The sequence below is a fragment of the Gracilinanus agilis genome, chromosome 5, assembly GCF_016433145.1.
Source record: "Gracilinanus agilis isolate LMUSP501 chromosome 5, AgileGrace, whole genome shotgun sequence".
NCBI lineage: Eukaryota > Metazoa > Chordata > Mammalia > Didelphimorphia > Didelphidae > Gracilinanus > Gracilinanus agilis.
The window spans coordinates 231,965,959-231,984,214 of NC_058134.1; the positions used below are offsets into that span (position 1 = coordinate 231,965,959).

At 38.5% G+C, this 18,256-nt stretch overlaps 1 protein-coding gene across 1 annotated transcript in view; it reads left to right on the top strand.

The window, feature by feature from the left end:
* Positions 1-18,256, top strand: part of ANKS1B (ankyrin repeat and sterile alpha motif domain containing 1B) — a 1,330,035-nt gene that overhangs the window by 1,027,475 nt on the left and 284,304 nt on the right. The window lies entirely within an intron of this gene.

Below are 18,256 nucleotides of genomic sequence, written 5' to 3' on the forward strand. Positions count from 1 at the left end.
AAGAGAGAGAGAGAGAGAGAGAGAGAGAGAGAGAGAGAGAGAGAGAGAGAGAGAGAGAGATTAGAGATAGAAAGATTAAAGATAGAGACAATGTGTGTGTATATATATATATATATATATATATGAGAGGTAGCTTGGCTTAGTGGATAGAGAGTTATCCCTTAAGTTAGGAAGTCAGGAAGCTCTGAGTTCAGGTCCAACCTCTGACAAGTAATAAATGTATGAGCCTGGACAGGTCACTTAAACTCTCATTGCCCTAGCCAACTCTTTAAAGTACAAATTGTTAAATGTAGGGTCCATGACCTTTTTTTGTAGTAGTTGAATAACTCTATTTCTTTTCTTTTTTTAAACCCTTACCTTCTGTCTTAGAATCAATACTAGGTATTGGTTCCAAGGGAGAAGAGCAGAAGAGGCTATAGAACTGGGATGAAGTTATTTTCCCAGGATCACACAGCTAGGGAAATGTCTGGCTCATTATCTCCTGAGCTACGAGCTGCCCCCTAAAAACTATATAATGTGGTATGTTTTATTTTATACATTTTAAAAGAGTAATGCAGGATGCTATATATGCTATATTTGGGTCCAGAAAATCCAGGTCCAGGCCTCTTTCCACTGGACCATGCTAGCTGTATCTTTTTTTAAAACTCTTGTTTTCCGTCTTAGTAACAACTCTAAGGCAAGACCTAGGGGCAAACAGACATAAGTGATTTGCCCGGGTATACACAGCTAGGAAGTGTCTGAGGCCAGATTTGAATCTAGTCCTCCTGTCTCCAAACCTGGTACTCTATCCACTGGGCTCCTAGCTGCCCCTGTCAGTAGCTGCATCTTTGATGATATCTCCCAAATCATTTGTTCCCTCTTCCCTAAAAAATTAACTTTTTGTATCTACCTAGAGATTTCTGGCTGCCAGTTCAAAATGTGATTTCTACATGCCAGACAATTTTTCTTTTATCTTGTTTGAATTCATGTGTTGATCATATGCATTCTTCATTCTTCTAAAGTTCCTAAAGTATTTAGTTAATTTTGACTTCTAGATTTGCCCCCAAAGTAGAGAGTGCCTTTTCCCTGAATCTCTAAATGTTATACCCCATGCCCTTCCCATGATGCTTCATCTGCTCCTGACACCAAACCAGAAGTAACACAATTAACCAAAAGTTCCAAATAGAAGTACCAGTTTACAAGGGGATCATAGCTTTGGAAGCTTGGACTGCTGCACCCTCTGGGTCACAAGGGTGCCCAGCTCCATCACCCATGGCCTTTATCTCCCTTCACCCCTACACAATTGCCCTAGACTCAAATTCCAAATCTCTATTCATATCTCTGCTTTTGGTGATAGGTCATCATTAGCTTTGCGGGCTAACTTCAAGGGATGCATATGGCCATTTCTCAAGCAATCCTTAAAGCCTTTCCAGCTTGGGAGGACTTACCAGACAAATATTATGATGTACCAGCATAGCTTTCCAGGACCCAGGCTCACCTCCATATTACAATAAAGCATTGCAAGTCTTGATGATAAAAAAGAAAGAAAGGAAAACCAGGTTACTAAATAATTACAGAGAAGAGGACTAAATGATGCTACATACACTGTGTGACCCAGAATAACCCAGAACATGAAAGAAATTATTGTTGATTAATGGTAGATGAACAGATTATACCAAATACCTGTTAGGGTATATGACTGTAATTAAGATCCCAGCAGTTTTAAGAATGGTCCAAATGATAAGCTAGCCTTTTCCAGTATAATTATCATAAATTATTATAAACACTATTGCATACTCTTTAAAATAAGTTAATAATAACTACACAGTGCCACCATATAAACAGATATAATTCAATCCATTTCCATTCAAAAAGCATTCATAAAAGGACCAGTCAGTACCAGGCACTGGTGAGAAACCGTGTGAAATAGTGGATAGACACTCACTCAAAAAGATTTTGGATTCAAGTCCTGCTTATGTTCCAACTTGGCTGTGTGAGCCACGGCAAGTCTTTTTCTAAAGCGTCTGTTTTCTAAAACTGTCATCTATCAAATAGGTAAAAGACTGCATTAGAAGAGGGAGCTCCCTCCTAGGCTCTCTATAGCCAAAGAAATCAGAAGTCTGGTTAAAAAATATATATATATACAAGGAACTATACAGATACGTGGGCTACCAAGACTAAAACAAAATAACCCCTGCTCTCAAAGAGTTTCCATTCTAGTGCCACCAGTTTTTTGTGCCTGAAAAGAAATTTTCTGGAAATGGCGTCTCTAGAATGTGCCGATTGCCTAATGCACAGTGAAAACTACTTCTGTGGGGTGTGAGTGAGCCAGGGATGCTGTGTTCTGTCTTATGAAATACAAAGTTTTCCAATGTAGAACAGCCTAGCACCCCAAAAATAAATTCTAAATTTTGCATTAAGGATGCTAAAAAAAGAAAGAAAGATGCTCCAAAAATATCCTCTGAGGTATAACATTTTTTTTTCAAGTAATAATCAAATAAGCTTTCTTTCACGGTTTTTTGTTGTGAGCCTGTCAAGTGGGTATGGAGAATAGCCACGTTGGGCATGAGTGATGGATTTGCTTTAATTATTAGTTTGGGCTGTATTTTTGCCATTTGAAGATATTTTTGCTTCTTGACATGATTTCAGTGATTAATTGTGCAGAAAATCTCGGTACCTTCTGGTTCTCTCTTTTGCAGCCCCCAGCCAGTGGGGACCTTCTAGTGAATACTTGTTAGGAGAATGAAAAAATAGATTCTCATTCCAGTGGGGTTTGGATATGAGAAGGTCTCTGCAGATCTGATCAGCCCCGAGATTCTATGATTCTGGTGTTAAAACCCTCATCTACTTGACTTGGAGGGTGAAAATGTACTTTTCTGAGCCTAATAACTTATTACATCTGGGGGGGAGGAAGGGGCAGGGATCTTTATATAGCTCAAACTCCTTGCATTTAATGATCAGTTCAGTTGCTGTTCAACAAGTCATCAAGGCAAGGCAACCAACCAATTATGAAGTGTCTATTATGGGCCAGAAACTGAACTAGGCACTACAGATTCGAAAATAAAAAGAAAAAGCAGTCCTTGATTGCAAGGGACTGACATCATCCTACAGCAAGTATTCACCACAAGCATCTGCGAACTTTTTTTTTTTAATATTTTGATCACTTCCATATAATTTGTTCCCTTTGAAATCATGTGGGGATTTTTTATTTATGCATGTCACAAACAATAATCAAAGAAGTCGTCCATGTCCCAAAGAGATTAAAACCCCCTGCCTAGGAGAAACACCATGTACCCAGATAAGTAAAGAGAAACTATATTCAAAATAAATCCAAAGCAGTTTCTAAAGAAGCCCTAACAAATGGGGATGGAGGGAGGATTAGTATAAGTTTTATATTCAATATGACCCTAGAGCTAAAGTAGAGTATTCCAGGCCTGGGGAATGCCTGAGTTAAAGGGAGATTGGTTTAAGTTTAGGATTACTTTTATGTAAACAGAGACCTATATACCTAATCATTTCAGGGGAGTAGGAAAACCAAGAGAGGTGACATAGAAGGTGGCACATTAGCAGAGTCCCAAAGGAAGCCAGAAAGTTTCTGAGATATGACCCTGGGCAAGTCACTTGACCCCCATTGCCTAGCCCTTATCACTCTTCTGCCTTGAAGCCAATACACAGTATTGACTCCAAGATGGAAGGTATGGGTTTAAAAAAGAGAGAGAGAGAGAAAAGAAAAAAGAGGAAAAAAAGAAAGTTTCTGAGATAGAGATAAGGTAGATGCTTATTCCAGACATGGTAGACATCCTCAGAAACAACACAGGGGCAACAGACAGACTAAAGAGACTGGGGAGCATCAGTTGGAAGTAGCTTAGTCCCCTGAAAAGAGCCCTGGTTTTGATGTCAAAGGTCCTGAGTTCAATTCCTGGCTCTGCATCATGCTGCACATATGACCTTGAAAAAGTTATGGGCCTCAGTTTCTTCAATCTAAGATAAGGAGATTGGAAGAGATGACATCTAAGGTCCCTCCTAGTTCTAGGTCTATGAGTCTATGAACCTGTGGTCTTCATTTATAAAATGTAGGGATTAAACCAATTACCTCTGAGGTCCCTTCCAGTCTTAAATAAAGTCTTAGTACATTTTAAGACTGTAGATACCCTAAATATGATCCTATGACTGCCTATCTAATAATTCCTATCTACTAGAGAGAAGAACTAGGAGCAATGGGGAAAAGTAAAGTCCTTTGTTTAAAAATGTGTTAGAAAAAAGGTTAACCTTTTTTGTGTCATGGACCCCTTTGGCGGTGTCTGATGAAACCTATGCAGCCCATGTCAGTATCGAGTATTCAAAAGCATAAAATAAGATATGGAGGATTACAAAGGAAATGGAGTCACAGGTACTGTTAATTATGCTGTTTTATAATTTATAGATTTATAATTCAAGGAAACATTAAATTTAATTTGCAGATTAGTGAAAACAAAGATGCATTTTCCTCTGGCTCTGGTGCTGTGTGTGTCTCTCTCTCTGCCTCTCTTAGTCTTTCTCTCCCTCTCCCTCCCCCTATATCCCCAGAATCACACATAAACAAGCCTGTACACACTTATAGACATTCTAAGATTCATATGAAACCTTAAAATAGTAATAGCTTCCACTCTATAAAGCAAATTAAATAAATAAAATGACCATTAAAAGCCTACAAATTTCATTCCTAGCCCAGCCTCTTAACTAGCCCTGTGCTGTTCCCAATAATATACCTTCTCTTTCCTAGACCAAGCCCATTAGTCAATGCTATCAGAGATCTGAAAGGAACCAGAGACAAATGCTTCAAATCGAGGTGTTTCATCATTCCTCTTCTGGAAATTAAGCACAGCAAATGCCATTAAGTCCTGCCAAGATCTGCCCTTCTGCTTTTCTTTCATACAGGGAAGCCCAATCATAGCTTTCCTAGATTGCCAAAATTCACAGTAGCCCTTTCACCAGTTGACACCTAGCAGACTGACTGCCTCACAGATACAGAAGTATAGGACCACCAGCTCCATGGTCCAAGCCTTAGAAAGGCTAGAGAAGACTCCATAGTTATCCTCTTTAGAAACCGAGAGACTAAAGGACCTTCCTAGACTCACACAACCTGCACATATCAGAGGTAGAACTTGAACACAAGTCTTCTTAAATCTTTGACCAGCTCTGTATCTACTACACCGTGCTGACTCAGTCTCTTAAAAACCATATCATGTTATAAATTTTATATATGTAAATACATAATTATTTACTCAACCTTCTTAATTTGTTCTTGTTCAGTCGTTTCAGTTGTGTTCAACTCTTCATGACTCCATCTGGGATTTTCTTGGAAAAGATCCTAGCTATTTCCTTCTACAGCTCATTTGTCAGATGAGGAAAATGAGGCAAAAAGGGTTAAGTGACTAGCCCAAGCTCACATAGCTAGTTAAGTATCTGGGGTCAGATTTTATCTCACAAAGATGAGTCTTCCTGATTCCAAACCCAGTGCTCTAGTCACTGCACCATTAATAGCTAATGGCTAGTATTTACATGATGCTTTAAGGTTTGCAAAGCACTTGGAAATTTTCTCTTTTACTCCTCAAAATCATGGGAAATAGGAGCTATCACTATCCCTGTTTTATAGGTAAAGAAACTGAGGCAAAAAACGTGACTTGATCAAGTTTGCACATCCAGTTAATATTCTAGAGCTGGATTTGAACTTAAGTCTTGCTAACTCCAAGTCTTATGCCTCATCCCAGTTATTTGCTCTTTATCCTTTGACTTTGTTTTCCACCTTCTTTGAGGATGATATTTGGCTAGTGCCTGGTCCCCTGGAGGAAAGTGAATTTAAAAACAATTACTAGAATATTCTAGTTTGACTTCTACCTGTTGCCTTTTTTCCTACCTAACTATTCCTTGTTAGTTGATTGGCCCAGTTGGTCTCTTCCAAAGCTCCAACAAGCTATTTATAGCCCCCTACTTACTATCTTTACCATTCTTCAATCTTCAGCCTCAGCCTTTTACCCATCTTTTTTCTCACATACACGCCTTTCAGTGGATTAAAGCAGGGTCTTCTGGTTTTTAGTGAATCATCTTTCACTTAAAAGATAACAAACAACTAACTTTTCCCTAAGAAATCAGTACTATTAAGGCCTCTAAAAATCTATTCTCAAAATGAATTCTCATTTTGTCCATTTTTAAGTCATAAAACACTAACATGCAGATGAGCTTGGCAGTCATAACCTTCTGCAATTCTTGTGTTCTCAGCGGGATCTAATATGTCATTTTGGGTCCGCAAAACTTTTCTTTTTACTAGTCATTTTTTTCTGTTTTTAACAATTTTTTTTCTGCCTTTTACACCATCAAAGCATTTACAAGGCACAATCCCTTATCATCCTGAAGGTGATTTACATCTTCATATTTACACTTCTGCTCTTTTTTTATCCCAGATTGCTCAAATTTCCCTCTGAAAACTGTTTCTTAATTTGCATATTTTAGCAATTTTCATTAAACCCAAGTTCTTTTCCGACTTCTTTTGGTCAACAAAATATTTACCTATAGCAGTGACAATCCTTTAGCAGTTGATTTCATTTTTTTCCCTTAATACAAATGTATTTTTTCTTCTTTCTTTTAACACTAAACTACTCCATGTAAAAAGGCCCTTAAACGTACAGTATCTTACACTTGGTTCCAGGATTCTTATTTCTTTTGTTTGTTTTTTAAACAAAAGATCTGATCTCATCCCAGTCATCCATGCTTATTATTTTGCCATTCACAGCTAGAGCATCCTGGCCTTATATATTGAAAGTCCCTTGGGCTCTCTTTCTATCGGGGACATTTTGTTCTAGAAAACTCCTGTTTCCTATTGTTTCCTCCGTCCGCATTTGGTAATACTTAGGTGATGGGAGGCGCAGCTAAATAGAGTAGGTGGCCTGATATCCTTTTTGTATTTGATAACTAGAAAAAAGGAGCTACCTGGGCATCAATTAATGCAAAGCTTGGAACAGAGCCATGGTAAAAGATCCAATATTTGACATATTAAAAAAATAGTAAGACTTCCCTGAGAAATCCCCAGGTGGAAAAGATCAAGGTTACAAAGCAAAGAGAGATATCGGATATCATAGGTTCAAAGATCATAAACATTTAGATTTAGTGCTACAAATAACCATAAAAGGCATCCAGTCATCAATAATGTCCCCCAACCCCACCTCTTATTTTGCACAGGAAGAAAGTGAGGTCTAGAGAGATTGTCCCTCGCCCAAGTTTGCACAAGGTGTAATATCAGAGTCAGAATTTGAAAGTAGGACCCTGTGCTTCATTAATACTGTAGGATTTTTTCTTAGAATACTTTCCAGTTCTGTTATAGTCCATTTTCAATTCCTAAAAACATTATTATTTTTATTATTATTATTGTCATTATTATTATTACTATTTATATTACTGATGTATTGATTATTTATAGTGTCATTTACTACTTGCTATTATATATTGTGTGTGTGGTTGGTTGTTTTTTTTGTTTGTTTGTTTGTTTTTTGCTTCTGGGGAAAAGAAGTTACCTGTTTTACCATCTTTATGTACACAAGGCAAACACAGCAAGAGACATTTTCCAGGCTGTATACACATGAAGGGGGGCGGAAAATAGATAACCTAACAAATAGAGAGAGGAACATCAATCATTCCAATCAGCCAGCATTTATTAAACATCTGTTATGTACTAGGCACTGAACAGAGGAGAGAGGGAGAGAGAGAGAGACAGAGACAGAGACAGAGACAGAGACAGAGACAGAGACAGAGACAGAGACAGAGACAGAGACACAGAGAGACTGAGAGAGAGACAGAGACAGAGAGAGACAGAGACAGCAGAGAGAGACAGAGACAGAGACAGAGACAGCAGAGAGAGACAGAGACAGAGACAGACAGACAGACAGACAGAGGACAAAGAGAGACAAAGAGAGACAGAGAGACAGAGAGAGACTGTGCTAGGTAGTATGGAGAAAAATACAATGAATGCAGCAATGTCTTCTTAGCAAGGAGTCTTTATTCCTCTGGGAAGGACAGAGAGTACAGGTATACACATTTAGAGAATAAATATAGAAAGAATGAATAATACAAAGGAGTTAAATACAAGTTAGTTCAAGAGCAAGAACACTGGCAGTTAGGGGAATCGAAGACAACATCAAGACCACAAAGGATGAGAAATGGTGTAGCAAATGGAGAAAACGAGAGGAGTTAATAGCATAAAAATAAAACCCGTGGGGAAAACATGATGATTAATGGGGGGAGAATGTGAGTAAAAAAGAAAGAAGTTCATGGGGAAATGAATTTTAAAAAAATAATAAAACATACTACAGTTTTGAAAGGAAAGCTGTATTGGAGAGAACTAGGGAACCGTGATTGAGCATAGCAATAAAGATATTGAACAGAGTAATAAAGAGCATGCTGGAAAAACCTCAGAGACTGAGAAGGGTCTGAAGAAAGGCGAAGGTAACCAGTTCCACGGTCTGAATACCAATTTCAAATTGCTGGTTACCTGCAGGTGAATGACTCATTGTTTCTCCCCTCCTCCTCCCCAGAGCCTTATCCTTTGTAAATCTAAGGGAACAGGCTCTGGAGCTGGATGCTGGGAGAATGAATCATGGAGCAGCTTTCCTTTTCCAGCAGATCTGCTTCTTCAGGAGCCCTGTCTTGACTCCCAGCCCATGGAAGAGAGACCGGGGACCTGAATTCTAAGTGCCAGAAGATTTATTGTGAACTGCAATATGCAAAGCATGGTCTTAGATAGGTAGGGCAGTTAGGTGGCACAGGGGTTAGAGTTCCACACCTGGAAGACTTCTCTTCCTGCTTCAGACACTTATTTAGCTGTGTGACCCTGGGCATGTCACTGAACCCTAGTTGCCTCAGTCAGTTTCTTCATCTATAAAATGAACTGGAGAAAGAAATGAAAACCATGCCAAACTCTTTGATAAGGAAACCCCAAATGAGATCAGAAAGAGTCTGACATGACTGAAAAACAACTAAACAACAACAGGGAAGATGCCTGTCCTCAGAAACATACAAGGCTGGAATCATAGATTCTTAGAGCTGGAAAAGAGCTCGGAGACCATCTGGTCCAACCTGTACCTGAACAGGAGTACATTCTACAATATAGTCCTCCAACCTCTGCCTAAAAGACCTCCTACAGCAGCTCATTCTACTTCATAAGCTCTAATTATAAGAAAGCTCTTGTAATCTAGTAAAGCCTTAGACACATATACAAATAATGGCCATGTCAGTTAGCATGTAAGGACAAGTATAAGCAAATTGGAATAGGATAGGGAGAGAGATCAGACCTGTGATTTGGCTACTCTTGAGAAACCATGAATGAGCAAACATGGATTTGCCTTTTCTGAGTCACGCACCCCTTTGGAAGTCTGGTGAAACATCTGTACTCCTCAAAGTAATGTTTTCAAATGTGTTGGATCAAATACATCAAATTTCAAAGGAAACTAACCTTATTAAAATGCAGTTAACAGGAGCAGCTAAGTGGTACAATATTTAGACAGCCAGGCCTGGAGTTGGAAGGATCTAGGTTCAGAATGGCCACAGACACTTGTGACTGTGTGACTTTGGGCAAGTCACTTAACCATGATTGCCTATCCCTTACCATTCTTCCATCTTGGAATGGATACTCATATCAATTCTAAGATAGAAGGTGTGTGTGTTTTTTTTAATTTTTTTAACTGTAGTAATCCTCTATATATCACTTCAGGCAATAAATAGGGAGTACCTGGAGTTTATTCAGTAGATAAGGTTGGACCCACATTTAAGAAAATCACATTAGTGGTAGAATGAAGAATGTTGTGGGGTGGGAGGAGACTTGAGGCAGCCAATCAACCCCCCAGCAGGATATTACAATAGTCCAGGTACAAAGATTCGAGCACCTATACCAGGGTGGTAGCAATGTCAGAGGTGAGAAGGGGGTATATTCAAGAAATGCAGCAAAGGAAAAATCAACAGGCCTTAGCAACAGCTTAGCTACAGAGGGTGAAATACAGTGAAAAATCCAAGATGACTCCTAGTTATCCACCTGAAGGAATGGGAAGATGATGTTGCTCTCTCCACCAATAGGGAAGGTAGGAGTAAGGGGCAGGAAGATTTAGGGGGAAAGATGGGTTCTGTTTTGGACATAATTAAGTTGAAGATGTCTACTGGACATACAATATGAGATACCCAATTGGGAGTTAGAGATGTGAGATTGGAGTTCAACAAAGAGATTGGGACATAATGTGGAGGAAGATTCAAAGAGTAGAGAAGGGTCAGATAAGTAAGAGGAAAAATTGGGAGAGAATAGTGCCCAAAAAACATAGAGAGGAGGGAATATGGAGGTCAAAAGAGTGAGCAACAATGTCAAAGGCTGAAGAGAAGTCAAAGAAGAGGATTAAGAAAAGGTCTTTGGAATTGGCAGCTAAGAGATTGCTGGTAATTTTGGAGAGAGCAATCTTTAGTGCTAAGGTTGGAGGCCAGATTGTTATGAAGAGATGTGAAGGCATCTATTGTAGACAGTGTTTTGAATAAAATTATCTTTGTATGTGGGCAAATATATATATATACACATATATGTGTATATATATATACATATATAGTATATGTGTGTGTATATATCTTTACAAAAGAAATCAAGACTTGGGTTTGTTTGAGGATGAAGGGTTCTATTTTGTTTAGATTTTGTTTCATTTAACTTACTTTAAAGAGCTGGCCTCAAAGCCAAGAAGATTAATGAGTTCAAGTTCTGTCTGTACCCTGAGTTGCTTAACTTCTCATTGTTCTCGAAACACTCTTAAGAATGTCATTTGCTGAGGTGATGACCAGCATCAGTAGGGTTTCTTCACCTATAAGGTCTCTATGCTAATGAAATCTTACATTTACTTAATATTTCTAATAACTGGCCAAAAAAGGTATATTAAGTTAAGATGGAACAAATTTTAAGAACATAAACAAAAAACATAATTATAAGAACATAAAAAAGAACAAATTTAAAACATAAAGTACTCAACACATTGGTTGATCAGCCTGTTTGAATTTGACTGTTTTTCTCTTAACTGGATTTTTAAAGCTTGGGTTCATTATGCCCATTTACCAGAAGGTGACACTACTAGACAGCAAGGTTTTCTCTGCCTTTCTCTGCATCCTTTTAACAGCATCAAACACTACCGGTCGTTTGCTTCCCTGTTGTCTGGCTCAGCGCAGAATCTCATTCTGCCATTTTATTTCATTGGCATGGCTATGATCGTTTTCGAGCGGAGAAAACTGAAACCCAAAAAAGTAAACGATTTGCCCAGTTTCATGGAGCACGTCAGCAATGGAGCCTGGATTGGAATTAATGAGATTCCAAGCCTGATTCTCACTCAGTAAACTTTCACCTTCTCAGCAGCTGTGATTACATTTATCTGCTCACATAGAACAGCATGTGTGTATGTATGTGTGTACTGCAGCGGAGAGCATGCTGTATCACAGGGAAACCTAGGCATTGATGACTGTGTGTCATAAGAAAATATTCTTATGCAGGATTTACATATTAGTGAAAACTTGGGCTTGAAAAAAGACTAGACATTTTTAATTAATTCACTCAGACCACACCTACAAACCATAGCATCTACTAAAATGGGAGGCAAAATCAGGATAATTTCTATATTTTGAATAACACTTAAATTTTCACTTGATTTTTTAGGTTTTTAAAACACCCACCTTTCCATTCATATATGTGTAGAAGCTTTCCTTTGACACCTGCAAAAGGGTAATAGGCTGTGATTTCAAAAGGAAGAATGCTTTTCCTGGCATCTCTAGTCTGATATAATTATATTTGAGTTATAATGGCTGATGTACTTTAATATTATTCATTAATACATAATAATGTTACTTCATATCAGCTGTATTATTACATAATAATTAACTTAGTAAAATTTCTTGTGGATAACTCTCTTTCCATCTAAATGGTTTCCTTTGTATCCACTGTATCCTCTTGTAATTACAACGTGATTACATTGTAATATATAGCCCTCTGTGGTTTATTTTATTCATCTAAAAATATCCAGTCGTATAAAGCTATCTGCTATCTCTCACATAGCACTCCCATCTTCAGATGCCATGCTTTTGTATCTGCTGTCCTCCTTTCCTGACATAATGCTTTCCCTCAGCTTCCTTTAAGACTCAGATCAGTTCTCATCTTCTCTAGAAAACCTTTTCCAGCCCCAAACACTGGACCTGGAGAGCTATGTAAGAAAAAATATCAGCCTCGTTTTAAATGGGTAAATTTGTTTTTGTTTCTGCCCATCCGTCTGTCTCTACCCTCTAGTAGGAAATACTTTCTCAAAGGAAAATAGTATTTATTTTTTTTTATTAAATGCTATTGATAAAATCATATGTAGATAGCATTTCAAGTTTTACAAAATTCTCTCCTGCCTGTAAACCTCTGGGATGCAAAGATGAGGAACTGCTGCAATGGGTTTGAAGTCTGAAGAACTAGCTCTGAATTTTGATTCTAAAGCTGTGAGTCTGAACACTGCTAAATAGGACTTCACTCAAAAGTACAAGCCATGGCTAGAAACAACAGAGTTTAGCCCTTGCTTAGCAAAAAAGGGAGTAGGGATTGGGATTGTGCTGGTAATTTCATTGATAATAAACTCTCAAATGGGGAAATTACCACTACTAATCCATCATTTAATCAGTCCCATAAATATTTCTTGAGCACCCAAGCAGGTTAATAACTTCTCTGCCAATAGCCTGGAGCAGTGATGGCAAACCTTTTAGAGTTTTAGAGTTAGTATAGAGAGGGGGAAGGGAGTGGCCCAAGTGCTCTGCTCCCCTCCAGCTCTGCTGCCTGTGAGATGCCCACCTTATCCCCAGTGTGCTCCCATTGGGTTGCTGGGAGGAGGGGCGGGGGATATGAAAAAATGTCATCAGGCATGGCGAAGGGTAGGGGAGCAGCTCTTCCCAAATACCTGTGCCTTTCTAGTAACAAACTTGGAGGGGGAAGGGGAAACAGGAGGATGGCTGCATGCCACCAAAGAGCATTCTGCATGCCATCTTTGGCACCTGTGCCATAAGTTCACCATCACTGGTCTAGGGCTTTCCTCAGTGCAGTATTTATAGTCTTGGAGAATTATTGTAGAGCAAGAGATCTCAAACTTTTTAATCTCAGGACCTCTTTATACTCCTAAATGTTACTGAGGACCCCTCCCTAAAAAACTTTTGTTCATGTGGATTATATATCTGTTGATATTTCTCATATTAGAAATTAAAACATAATTTTGATCTAATGGACTCTCAGAAAGGATCTCAGAGTCCCTGGACCATGCTTTGAAAACTTAAGAGGTGAAATAGCTTGCCCAAAGTCACATAGACTGTATCTATCAAAGGTAGGATTTGAACCCATATCGTCCTGGGTACAGTATCAGCTCTCTAACCACTATACCATGCTGTTTCTCAGTCAACATGAATAATTAGTTAAAATATGAAGATACTAGATGTCAGATTAGAGTAAACTCATTTTCTACCCTTCCTTGTTCCCCATCCCTGATTAGAATTGGTGTTATAGGGTCTCTATCTCTTCCCATTGGGATGGTGCCCCTCCTCCCTTGCAGACCTTACAACTGCCACCTTGGCCAGTATCCTGAGAGCACATTTCATGACTCTTACCCCAGATGCAATTTTTGGAACTTGTAAAATAGCCTGGTCATGACTTCTGCGTGACCTTAGTCAAATCACTGGCCCTCTCTGGGCATCACCTATAAAATAAAGGAGAAAACCAGTTAAAGGATCTCTGAGATCCCTTCCAATTAAAATCCTTTTATATGAGCCCTACATTTCAACATGTGAGCTTTCTGGGTTTGGATGCCTCTACCCCCGTTATTAGGGATCATCACAGACCCCAAGAGTTGATGAGATTGATGCAGAGAGCAGCCTTCACGTTCTTTTCCTAGATCCTCCTGGTTACCAAGTGCAATAGAACCTGTTCTACTTAGAGATGCTGCACAGGGCTTCATGCTTCAGCTCTCATTGGCCCAACGCCTTCAGTGCTGCCATTTTGACATTTAAAGGAAATATTGTGTTGTTTTCTTCTTTGATTTTTGCCCCCTAGGTAGCACATACATAATGCATTTTGATTCTCACAAAGCTAAGGGCTCCTGCTCATACTTTGATGCCTGTGATAGAAAGAACTTGGTAGATTTATTTCCTGTACATTTCAACAGAGTGGCCCAGTTGTTACGTGTAATTACAGAGAAAGGCACTACGAGGAAGTGAAGGGGCCTGCCTGGAAGCCAGAAAGGCCTCAGTTTAAATCCTACCTGTGATATAAATTTAAAGTTACCACTTAACTTTTTAGTGTACCCAAATGATTTTCTAAAACTATAAATTACAGATGAGTTGTTGATTTGCATTTAAAGAGGGAGCTCCCATACTGGGCGTTCTGTTCAACAATAAAATCACAATTCTGGACACCCCATCCAAAAAACTTATTATTATGTTCCTAATGTTGTATTTTTATATTACCAATATCATTCTATTACCAATTATATTTATTACATATATACAATATAATTATATATTATATCACAAATAATCTTATGACAATATTATTATATTTCCAATATAATATTAGTAATACTACTACAGGAGAACATTCTTTTACTCTAGAAAATTTGGTTTTGCCTTATTCTGGTCAAATTCAAGGTGTTCGATTCAGTCACTGCCTGAAATTTGTCTACTCCTTTGGCAAGCATCCCAACCTTGGAGACATAGATTCTGGATCTCAGTGGCATGTTCGATGACCACTCTGCCCCCACTAGGGCCACCCTAACTTTGGCTTAGCATGCACAGTTAGGTGGAAGATGATACATCCACAAAGGTCAGAAGCAAGTCTGCCCAGACGACAGCGTATTACTAGGCATCCAAATAGTTAGTACAAATAATGAATCTCTCCAAATTGACCACATCATTTGAATTTGCAGTCTATATTTTCACTAGACTGAAACCAAACACCATATTTTACATATAAATTCAAATACACGTGGACTACTTCAAGGGAATCATTATTTGAACTAATTGGGACCTAGCTGTAAATCATAAAATCTTAACAGGTCATTGAATAAATGAGCAAATGAATAAAGCATTTATTAAGTTCCTTCTATGTTCAAAGCGCTGTGCTAAATAAACTCTGGGCATCCAGAGAAGTAAGACAGTCCCTGCTCTCAAGGAGGTCACATTCTAATAGAGGAGACAACATACATGGAAGGCTTTGACTGCAAATCAGAAGAGAAAGTCCTCTGGTCCTTAGGGAGCAGAAGCAAAGCCTTCTTGAATGACATTTCCACTGATCATCCCATATTTGTGTCTATTGTAGAAAACTTGCCCTTACCCAAGATTCCATTCTGTTATGATTCAATCAACAAGTCTTGATTAAGTGATTCCTATGTGCTCAGCATTGTATAAAGAGAAAAGGGAAAATGCAGTACCTGCCCTCAAGAAGCTTATTTTCTAACATAAAGCACTGGCTCAGCCCATACCCAGGTTTCACAATCACTGATAAACAAGCCAGCACACTGACCTTATTCTGTCATCACCACAAGAGCAAGGCCATTAAACCTACAATCAATGAGGCATAAAATCAAGAAGAAATTTTCAACGTTAAAACAATGTAAACACCATCCAAACAGGGCACCAAATTTTAGGCTTTACAAATCCCATTTATTCCTGAAAGTCGGCTCTGTACCTAGAGTGCTAGGTCCTATTTGCTGTCCTTTTAATTTTTAAGAAAATAACAACTCCATGATCTGCCCCAATGTGTTAACCAATTAATAAATAATCAGCTACATGGTCATTTAGAAAATTCTGTAACTATATGTGAAGTAATTAATAACCAAGTAGGCATCCCCTTAAATAAATTAAGGTTTGTGTCTGTGGCTGTTCTCACTTTTCACTGAAGCAAGCTCTGTGCCTTATAAATTATTGAAAGTGTTTGTGGCTATAAATATATTCATAAGTTGTTAAAACTCACTGATTGACAGCATGACAGAAAATTGCTCCATAAGGAATAAGAAGAAAAAAAGGAAACCAAGGAATAAAGGAGAGAGGGGAAGGTCAAGGTATACCAGTAAGCAAGGGGTGATCATTTAGACACATAAATATCAGAAGCAGTTAAGTGGCATCACAGATAGCATGACAGACTGAATATAGAAGATCTGAGTTCAAATGCTTCCTTAGTCATTTACTATGTGTGTAATTCTGAGCAAGTCCTTTAACTTTCGAAGCCTCAGCTTCTTCATCTATAAGATGGAGAGAATAGCAGCACTTACTTCAGGAGGTTGATATGAAATTAATCAAATTCCAAAAAGCATTCCATAGAACTTAAAGTACAGTCTGATAATAACTAATTTAACAATAATTAAATAGTGTTATTATTAAGTAATAATAAGGATTAATTAATTTAACATTTGTATGACATCTTAAGGTTTCCAAATCACTTTAGCCATATATTCTTATGTGATCTTCCTAAGACCTCTGTGGGTTGGTGCTATTATTATCTCTTTTGTAGTTGAGAAAACTGAGGCTGAGAGAAGTTCATGGACCTGCCCAAGTTCATACAACACAAAAGTGAGCGGTGCAGGGTTTATATGTAGGTTTTCTTGGCTCCAAGCCCAAAAATACTACCTATCTGCCTCACCTCAGTTCTAAGTGATAATTATTGTCGTTGTGTGCAAAACCAATCACTATATAAAGACTTTATATTATTATGATATGGCATGTGATATCCTATAATAGGTTATAATGCAATATAATCAGCAGCAATAGCATAGTAAATGCCTTCTGAAGTTCTCAAGCTTAAGCTGTGGTAGGTTTCAGAAACACCCAGATTTCGTGCTACTTTTTTAAGCCTTCCAGATATAATAAATGGATTACAGGCTACTGAATCATGTCAGAGCTGAGTCTTTTATATTTGTCAAAGATCCACTTTTAAAGCTTCATTACTAGGTACTGGCTCTAGGAGACTCAAAGCAGCCAGGGAAGGAAGGAAGGGAAGAGGAAGATGGAGAGGAAAGAAGAAGGGAAAGGGAAAGAGAAAGGGAAGGAAGTGCTATTAGTTTAGTTCACTTTTTCAATTTGGTGTAATTATTTTTATGTAAAAGTTCTTGAGGTCACCACAACCAGTGAAGTTAAAACCAAGTGATCAGCCTACTGATCTGTCATCTTAGCATGGCTGGTCTTTTGAGAGCAAACACCATTTATTGCCAGGATTGAACTTGAAGCCTTTACAGTCTGGTAGAACCTGCCAAGGCATGTGCCAGGCATAGCTTTCAAGAACCTAGGGCAGCATTGGCAAAGACGTGGCCCACATGCAGAGCCAGCACTCAGGGAGCTGCTCCTTTCCCTTTCTTCCCAGCGTCTGAGGACATTTTTTTTTTCCATGCCCCACTCCTCTGTCCAGCCACCCAAAGCAAGCACTTTCTCCCTCAACTCTTTCCTGTAATTCAGGGGCCTTCTGGGGGCACTCAAACTTGGGAAAAGGTGTCCAACAAGGATACCTCCACTCCATCAATGAAGCCCTGGAGTGGGGCTCTGATTATTATGCCAAAAAAAAAAAAGTTTTAGATAGTCAACAAGTCAACAAGCATTTATTAATCACTTACTCTGTACTAGGTACTGTCCATAGACACACATAAATAGTATGTGTATAATGTGGTATTTATAATGGGAAAATGATATGGGAGATGGAGGCTTTGTGTGAGGAATAGAGAGGCCATTCCAGCTAGATCAGACAATGTGAGAATATATTATTGCAATATAGGAAGATAAGATTGAGTCAAGGTGTGATGGGCTTAAATATATGGATATTTACATATACATATGTGTGTATACCCTAATGGACTAATGCTTTCATCAGCCATTTTTCCCTTCAGCAATGCAGATGCCAAGCAATCTACTCATGCCCATCCTATTTGACTTTCAAATTCACTGGAAGAAGTCAATTAAAGTTCCTAGAGCCTTTCTTAAGTTTTCTTGACAGTATTAGCATATTAATAGATCACCCAAGCTATCCTTATTAGTTAGGTGGCCAGCCAATCTTCCTTTCCAATCATATACTTACTTGATGACACCTTTAATTCTCCCAGGTAATTCCTTGCTTGTCATGTCTTGAAGCCTACTCACGTCCATCATGCACTTTTTCATTGTCTTCTGAGTGAGAACAGCTTTTAATTCTTCATAGATGATAGTATTTCATGACATAGTCATACAGCAACCCTAGTAGAAT